The sequence below is a fragment of the Coturnix japonica genome, chromosome 3 (assembly GCF_001577835.2).
Source record: "Coturnix japonica isolate 7356 chromosome 3, Coturnix japonica 2.1, whole genome shotgun sequence".
Classification (NCBI taxonomy): domain Eukaryota; kingdom Metazoa; phylum Chordata; class Aves; order Galliformes; family Phasianidae; genus Coturnix; species Coturnix japonica.
In genome coordinates this window covers 76,810,898-76,821,127 of record NC_029518.1, presented here as the reverse complement: position 1 = coordinate 76,821,127, position 10,230 = coordinate 76,810,898, and positions in this window count along the sequence as shown.

Genomic DNA, 10,230 nt, shown 5'->3' with positions numbered 1-10,230 from the left:
TGAAAGTGAATTCATCTGTATCTGCAACAGGACATCAGTATTCCAACTGTACTTGAACATTCACAACATTATATTTATGGTGCCTCAATAAATATTTGGAACACATTGTTTTCAGAAATCTAAGCATCTAGTTAAGTTCTTGTACAAAGATAATTTATACTGTACACAAGTGTCTATGGAACACTAGAGACTGTCTCAGATAACACAGAAAGGAGAAATTCTCAGAATATTAAGAACACCTAAACATTTGGTAACTAGATAAATTAGAAGTGTTCGAATACATCTCTTCAACAGATTTAATCTTCCAGTATTATTAATTCAGAATACATTTGTTAAATTTTGATAGAACTTTGAGTAAATACAATAGTACTAAGTGGACAACAGCAACTAGATGTATAATGTAGAAATCAATGACGGAAAAGCAGCGAAAAATACAAGATAGGCATAATCTCATTAATACTCACATTTTAAACAGTATAAAAAAGCAAGAAGTTAAAATAAATGCAAGAAAAAAAATAGTATATTTAAATGCTAATCAATAGTTTTAAACCATGAAGAAGTTTAAGGTGGCTTATTAAGTTCTTTTTTTGTACACAGAAACTATCTCTGTGAATGTTCATGACATTCACTTCTGAGTACAACACAGATTTTGATATTACAGTAAGATTTATCTTGTTTAGAGCTTGTAATTTTCATTACTGCCAACAGACTAAACATAACCGTTTCCCTCTTAATCTATATTATTACAGTTACAACAGCATAACCTTCTAACTGTTGCAATAATTATATAGATCATTCTCATTTGGGACTATAATATATGTTCAGATATTATGTATTTTTACTTCTGTACTACAAATTTCATAGCAGTTTTGTTTGATTTAATAATAATGTGTCTCTATGCATGCATCTCTGCTACAGTAATTAAAAAAATATATTATAGGGCAAATATAAGTTATTGCCACATCCAGCTTGGCTTTGAATGCCTCTGTGGACAAGGTATCCACAACGCTCTTGACATGCCTGAGCCATCTCCATTTTTCACATATACACTTCTGTGTAACTGTTACTATATTTTATTATATTTCTTTTTCACTGAAGATAGGTAGTTAGACCAAGGAATTGTTGGCCAAAAGCTACAGAAAAAAAATATAGTAAATTAGATATGTACATGAAAGCTTCCCACCAAGAAGGTACAGGAGTGTTGGCCCTTTCTCTGTTTAAATTCTTTTACTCCACAGGAAACATTCTAATGGATCATTCAGTGGATTATTCTTTTCTACTTTTTCTAGCCCAAAAAGGCTAAAATCCATAATGTAACCCTAACACAGTTACAATTCTCTGCATGAGGAAGTGATTCTTGGTCTTTGTTCAGATTTTATTTTTTTTTTTCTTTCTTGTCAATTTATGTCATTATCCTGTCATCTGTAAGTAATTGAGTAAAATAACTCAAGCACACATCATCTGTTCAAGAAAAGAACTTTTGTTGTGCAGTTCAGTGTTCTACGAAATGTCTTATTATATGGTTTTTCCAGGTTTTCAGAAAGGCTGGCTACATTAGAGAAAGAATAATACAACTCCCTTTCCTACACATTACACAAAACTTTCTTCAAAAATGGGTTAAAACTGTGAAATTTGTCACACACACAAATACATACGCATACACACACCAAAAAACAACAACAAAAAAAAAAAAGTCCAGGAAATTTTTTATTTCTGTAGTGTATGCATGTATTACTTGAATTAGTCTGCCTTAGAGCCTCTCTATCCTGTTTTGCCTTTTACTATTTATTTGTTTTACTATTTATTATATAAACAAACAGCGAAAAAAATCTTTGAGAAATTAATAAGAAAACAGCAGGCATATTTTGTTGTAGGAAACTTCACTGACATGAAATAAATCACAGAATCACAGTATCACAAAGGTTGGAAAAGACCCACAGGAACACCCAGCCCAACCATCCACCATTCACCAGTAGTTCTCACTAAACCATGTCCCTCAACACACTGTCCAAATGTTCCTTGAGCACCTCTGAGGTCGGTGACTCCACCACCTTCTCCCTGAGCGGCCTATTCCAATGCCTGATCACTCTGTCAGAGAAGTAGTGTTTCCTAATGTCCAGCTTGAATCTCACCTGGCACAGCTTGAAGCCATTCCCTCTAGTCCTATCACCAGTTACATGAGAGAAGAAGCTGACCACCAGCTCAACACAACCTCCCTTCAGGTCATTATGGAGAGCAATGAGGTCTCCCTCATTCTCCAGACTGAACAATCCCATCTCCTTCAGCCACTCCTCATAAGGCTTGTGCTCCAGACCCCTCAACAGCTTTGTTGCCCTTCTTTGAACACACTCCAGGGTTAATTATAAATAGACAACATAATTATTTCAGAATTTCTCTATGTTTTTTCTAATTTCATAGGCAGATTGTGGTGACCACTGTGAAAGAAGTGGTGCAAATAGGTTTCATCAATTAGTAAATGCAATCGGTTAGTTAATAGTATCAACTAGTTATTGCAATTTTCTGATAGCAGAAGCTTCCAGAATAATTTCAAGCTTGAGAAAAATGATATACATATGCATACTTATGTCTGTTGTAGTAGTGAAGAAAAGACAAAAAATTTAAAAAAATTTTAAAAAAAGCAACAAAAAATATTTTCTCAAACATAAAAAGAAAAAGACAAAACAGGAATCAGAAGGAATTCTGAATAAGATTTTAAAGTAGAAATTTCTTGGTTCCCTTCTAAATGAAAAAAAAAAGAAAAAAACCAAAACACTGAGTTGATGTGAGTCAATCTTGCTTTCTGATTCCCGATTTTCTGAATCACTATTAAAAACTTTGGAATGAATGACCTAAAAATCTGCTTCTTCATTGATCTTAATAAAATTCTATACGGAATAAAATTCTTTGACATTTAGGACAAACATAACTGTGTTTATATGCAATAGTTGAAGATTGTCTACCTACCTATCTATTATCTAAGACAGATAAATTCTGAATGACTCATAAATATAAATAATACTAATCAAAAAAGAAAGTGTTTCACAAATTCTGAAATAAAAATAATAATAATGGTTAAATTAAAGCTAAATCTGTGGTAAAATACCCAGTTAAAATAAATTTATTTTATATACTTTCATCTACTTGAAATTCATAGCCATTAGCCCTCTTTCTAAGGATCATTCCTAAAGTTATTCTCCTACAGCAAATTCATCTCTTGTGTTAAAAGGTTGTCTTTTCCTCATCAGCACAGGAGTTTTGGAAATGTGCCATTCTCTCCTGCCCACATCCTATTTAGATAATTACATTTTTTAACAGTGTCTTTGTCAGAATTTTCAGGGTCATAGAAAGTGCATGGAATTACGTTGTGTCTATGTAAGTGGCAAATTAACAACAATGGAGTCTAGATTAAAAAAACAGAATATACTGAAGCTCATGTTATTCTGAAACAAACAAACAATATTTTTACAGATTTATAATAAGAGAGATACAGAACAGATTAGATAAATGCTAATTTTGAGTAAAGTAGTTGACACAGGTTTAGAAGAAATCTTACACTTTCCGTTTGGTTCAAAAATATAGGCATAAAACACGTAAGCATTGATTGGGACAACTGGAGGAATTATATTTCTGAGAGAGAAAAAATCAGCTCTTGTCCTGTTACACAGCATCATTAACAATCTGAAAATTAAAATAAACAGTGAAATAATGAAACTTGCAACTGAAAGTGCAGTAGTCATCCATGGAAAAGAAGACAAATGTAATTAGAAAGTGCAGAAAATTGTCAAGAAAACCCAACTTTAAAAACAAACCAACCAACCAACCTACCAAACAAACAAAAAACAAACAAAAAAAACCCCACCTAATTATTGGAAAAGAATATCCTTCTAAAGAAAGATGAAACCTAGATAATAATAAGAGCAAGAATTAAAACTTACTTTGCCCTAAGAATAAAGATAGTTAGAAAATTGTCAGCATTTTTTTTTCTTTCTTTTTAATTAGGCTATTGGTTCTGTGAATGAGGAAGAAGTAATTTCCAACATCTTATCTTTTTCCTAAATCTTTCAACATTGTTAAGATATCATATTTTGACCTTTCACAAGCACATACACACAAATTTTATCTAAAAGTATTAGTTAATTATAGATTGCTTCTCATTTAGAAAGTTAAAATTTCAACATTTGGAAAACGTCAAAATCAAATGTTTGAAGTGATTTGACAGTTTCATACTCATATATTTTTTAATATTTGTCTGCTTTCTTAAAATTATAAAAATCCAAACCTTAAAAAAATTGTGACAGTACTGACATTTCCTATCCACCTCTAAATGTAATACATCCAATAACCCAAGGTCAGCGCAGGTTTTGACATCATGCACTACAACATCAAATAATCAGTCATTAAAGTATTAGTCACAGTCTACCCTGTCTATTAAGACTACACATAGAATATTTCATACATTTCTCAGTATTTCATTATCTGATTGGAAAAGAAAGAAAGGGAATAGGAAACAGTTTAATAGAGTTAAAAGACAATTAGAACGATTAGAAAAATCAGAATTTCATTTAAGAAGAAAGACGACTAACACCTGAATATTCAGAGCTTGACTATCATTATGCAAAGCTTGGCAGCAAATTTTAAGATGATTTAAACACTTAAAAAATAAATTTAAAAAAATTAAAAATAAAAGGAACATAAATATATCTGACCCAAGTAAGCAACTCTGCTAGTACCCTTTTCCTTTCTCCCAAGTGAAATATCAAAAGTCTCCACTCAAATTTTACATCTTTTTTTTCAGAGAACAAAACAACCAGAGTAGGAAAGTGACAAAGAAGCCACTAAAAAGCCTTAAGAAATAAATATTGCTGCAGTTCTTCTGCAATGATTCTTTTGCAAAACCTCACCAATATTTAAGTAGGTGTTGGTGAGAAGTTTATGAAAGCATCTCTTAAAACATCTCATGCTGATCTAGCCAAAATCAATAGAGACATATCCATAGGTCCCAATAGGATGCACCCACACATGCTGAAGTAGCTGGCAGAGGTAATTACTGAACCGCCCTCTATCACTGCTGAAAGGTCTTGGAGAACAAGAGAGGTGACTGAGGACTGGAGGGCAGACAATGTCACTCTAGTCGTCAAAAAGGGCAAAAAGGATGAGCTTTTTTTTTTTTTTTTTACAGGCCGATCAGTCTTTCCTCTGTCCCTGGAAAGGTGATAGAACAACTTGTTCTGGCTGTCACCTCCAAGCAATTAGAAGAAAGGAAGGTTATCAAGAATAGTCAACATGGATTTATCAAGGGGAAATCATGCTTGACTAATATTGTAGCCTTCTACAATGTCTTAGGTGGGGGAGAGCAGTGGATGTCATGTACCTTGACTTCTGCAAGACTTTTGACATCCTCTCCCACAGCATCTTTGGAACAAAGCTTGGAAAGCGTGTGATGGATGAATGAAATGAAGTGGGTGGAGAACTGTCTGACTGACAGAGTTCAGGGCAGTTGAGATCAGTGCTGTAGAGTACAGTTGGAGGCCTGTAACAAATGGTGCTCCCCAGGGGTCAATGCTGGGTCTGGCCTTGTTCAGCATCTTTATCAATAACCTGGATGGTTGGATAGAGTCCACCCTCAGCAGGTCTGTCAGTGATACAAAGCTAGGAGGACTAACTGACACGTGAAAAGGTAATGTTGCCATTCAACAAGAGCTGAACAGACTAGAGAACTGGGCAGGAAGGAATCTGATGGAGTTCAACAAAAGCAAATTTATAGTCCTGCACCTGGGGAGGAATAACTACATGCATCTGTACAGGTTAAGGGATGACTTGCTAGAGATGAACTATGCAGAGAAGGACCTGGATATCTGCTTTATAGCAGGTTTACTATGAGTCAGCAGTGGGCCCTTGTGTCCAAGAAGGCCAATAGTATCTTGTGGTACATTTAAAAGAGCTTAGCCAGCAGGATGAAGGAGGTGATTCTACCTGTCTGCTCTGCCCTGATGAGGCCACATCTGGAATGCTGTGTCTAGTTCTGGGCTCCTCAGTTCCAAAAAGACAGGGATCTCCTAGAAGGATTCCAGCAGAGGGCCACGAAGAAGATAATCACCTGGAATATATCCCATATGAGGAAAGGCTGAGTAACCTGCATCTGTTCAGCCTAGAGAATAGAAGACTGAGTGAGGATCTGATTAATGTTTATAAATATCTAAAGTATGGGAGATGAAGGAGGCCAGACTCTTTTCAGTGGTGTGTACTCACAGGACAATGAGAAATGGCCAAAAACTGGAACATCAGAAGTTCCACACAAATATGTGAAAGAACTTTGTTTTGAGGATGATAGAGTGATGGAACAGGTTGCCCAGAGAGGTTGCCTCATTCTATGGAGATACTCAAGAACTGTATGGACGTCTGCCTGTGTGACTTAATTGTAGGAAACTTGCTTTAGCAGGGGAGTTGAACTCAGTGATCAAATGATCACTAGTGGTCCCTTCCAACCTCTGCAATTAGGTGATTCTGTCATTATGTAATTATTCCATGTGGAAAAAATTGCACCCATCCTTTGATATTCATAAGTACTTGCTGAATGTTTATGGATCTCAAACTACGGATGTGAGCACAGTGAGGTGTGTTTTAGCAGTGGCAACAGGGATGGTGAGTCACTTCTACCAATGCAGACTTTTACAAGCATGGTAAGAAACCTCTTTCTTTTTAACAGCTTGTGGAAATGCACAGCTATTAGTATTACTGCATTGAAAAGAGATGCTTTGTAGCTGAGAATTTTCTCTGTCAAATAGTGGTATTGTGCTCTTTGTGTCTGTTGTATTTTCCATGGAAATAAATTGGATACATTACTTTCAAAGTAATCTGTGTAGAATACCGAGTTACAAAATACTATTCCAGTTAAATACTTGACCAGATGTGAAGAACAGAACTGTTTTTCTTTTGTTGTCTCAAAGCTTGCTTTGTGAGGCCTTTCTGATGATAGGACTCTGACTGGCGACTGCTAACTATCTAGGAGAATGAATGGTGGGTGTTATTGTGCCACAGCATCTCTGCTTACGATTGCAAAGATAAGCAGAAACAGGACAAGCAGTCTTTTTCATGGGTGCTGCTCGAAGGAGCTGACCACTGCAGAAGGCGATAATGCTTATATCTGGAAACAGAGGCACCACTCCCTGCTGACTTATCTGTTGGGCCAGGAATGTCACACTAAACTGAGAGAAAAGAAGAAGAAAAAACAAACAAACAAACATAGAAATGGGGGATAAAAGGCCCTCACTAAACTGGGGACTTTGGAGACAAACTCCCAAAGACACCTTTGACGGAGAATTCCCTGAGGGGAAAACCTCTTTGGAAGAACCCCCGAGGCTGGCTTGCTGCAGAGCTTCCTGGCTTCCTCCCATCCCCTACGGTGATCAGACAAGTTCCTGAGATCAACGGAGCTTACTGTGTACCTCTCTGGACCCACAGTGGTGACTATCTCTTTGGCTTTCTGCAGAGACTCCTTACTTATATTTCCTACCTTTCCTATCACCTACCTTCCCTTTCCCATTTCCCTAAAACGGCTAGGACTTTAATAAACTGGTTGGACCAACATTTGAACCATTGCTTCTTAATCTCATGTCGGGTATATACATATTAAAGAACCTTGCCTGCCTCCTATAAATTGGATTGAGACACCAGAATAGAAACAATACTGTATGAATGGATGGACAGATGGATGAATGGGTGAAAAGAGGCAAATAGGTAACTCAAAGATACGTCAAGGTAAATGCATAATTTGTATTAAATATATTGTGCAATACTTATACATGAGCATTGAACAACAAAGATATTTTAATAAACAAAGTTTTTCTTCCAAAATCTGAATTAACATTTACCAGATACTGTAAATAAAATTTCCCCTATAATCTGGCTTGCTGCTCTAAATAAGAACACACATTAAAATTCTTTCTGAAAAATAGCTAACATTTAATTTTGGTGTAAGTGAAAAGGATTTTTATCAGATTCTTTACAGTGCTCACGAGATGTTACAAGATGTATTTTAACTGATTTTTTAACTAATTATCCACCATACCAACATTAAAATATTTCTCTCTTGAATACTTATTCCTTCATGTATCTGCAATATTTCAGTATTCTCTGTTTCACTTCCATGTACTGGATGCTACACTCTTCCACCTCAGTATGAATCTTTCCTTTTGTGTCTCAGAATAGCCTCTTTTGAGTCTTAAAACTGAATAGCACAAAAGCATTACTTTCTTTTCAGTGTCTTAAGTAACTGAGAATGCATTTTTTTCTTTGCATTCTATAAAGTTTCAGTTTCAGACACAAACGGATTTCTACTTAAGTGCAATTGCATTGCAAAAATAGATACACAGTGAACTCATTGTTATTCTGATATATAGGTATTTGAGAGATCAGGATCTTAATGGGTGCTTACAAGAGGCACCCTTTGCTCTTTCTTCTTTAAACATCTCTTATCAGAAAGGAGGCAAGTCTATCTAAACTGAAATCCCATTCTTCCATTTACACAAGCCAGATAATCACCTTGCAGTAACAGTTTCTCTTACACGACTCATATACAGGAATTTAATCTCAGCAGGGTCCTCCTTGGTTCACAAACCAATCAGTAGCAATCAGAAGTTCTTTTTTAAAAGGCCCCACACTGCTGAAGCACCTCCAGTTCCTTTACAACACTCAGGTAGCAGTTCACTTACTCACAGTTCCAGTTAAGATGATGGATAACTGGCTCACATTTAATGACAAAGTTACACATGAGCAGAAAATTCTGTGTTTTAGGAATACTGAAAAAAATAGACTATATGTGACATAAGATTAACCCCTTTAAATTCTGAGAATACATATTTAAGGTAGGAGAAATATTTAATTAAGTTTTATTCTACCTATCCCCGTAACAGGATAATAGCCTTTTCGCTTCTTACATGTATTTTAATATCCTAATATTCCCTTCAGTTGACAAGCATTTGCACTGTCAAGGTCTCAAACAAAACTCCTATTTCTAAAATGGAATAAAAATAAGCTCTTGATGAAGTCCTTCATTTACAAAAATCAAATTTATCATTCCCCCGATTAGATTGTTAAATACTCAAAAAACCTAATGAGTCAGATCTATTACTATGAAAATTTGATAGGCTCTTGAAAATGAAAGCATTGTGATTGACCAGAAGCATTGTAGGAGACAAAATTATCAATTACTTAATTACCTCATTGTAGAGGTTAAAGATGCAATGTCAGAACTCTCCAGTGTGAATGACACATAGTAAGGCTTGCAAAAGTAACTTCAAAAACTTCTTGAGATTTTTTCTGCATTAAAAAAACAACAAATTTTATCTTAAAAACATAGATTTCTAAAAGAAATTTTAAATCTCAAAATAGTAAATAAGATTAAACCCTCAAAGCTAGGAATTGGTTGCCTAAGTACAATTGACTATGTTGTCTATTTAATCAAATATAAGATAATAAGATGGTAAGAAATATACAAAATAGACAATGGTCAAAACATAATTTCCTACCATATTATCAGAACATATCAGAACAGGCAAAAACACAAACCTGCATTATACCTACTTGTTCTTAAAATTTTTGTTAATTTGGAGTGTACAACTCTACACTAGGAAACTTGCCCAGTAAGTTGCAAGTTAGAAAGATTCAGAAAAATTCTGGATGACAGAATTAGAATTTTAAAAATCTCATATCTCAGATCTAATAGTTGACTATCAAGTCAACTATAGTCCACATTCCAAATTCATATCTTTACAGTTTAGAGATAAGAATGTGGAACTATGTCAAAAGCCTTGCAGATGTCCAGGTAAATGACAAAACCTGTCATCTGTTAATCATATTCATTTTATTTTTTTTAGCAAAACTCATTCTAGATATACTATCCTGCTAAATGTCATTCCTTGGTAATAAGAGTCTGTAAATATCATGACACCAACAGCATCATTTATAACAGCACTGAGAACTGCATAGTAAATTTCTATTTGTTAGAAAAGAAATAAAAGACAGTGAACCAATCAAACCAAATTCAGAATGTTTGTCAACCATACAATTAAAGTGTATGTAAATATCTTACTTTGATAATTGTCCATAGTTTCTGCCCACTCTTTAAGAATGGATATTAACTATACTGTAGATAAAAAGGGCCTGATTTGAAAACCATTATACTAGCACATCAGTATGTTAAAGCTTCTTCCAGGCTAATTCAATATAATA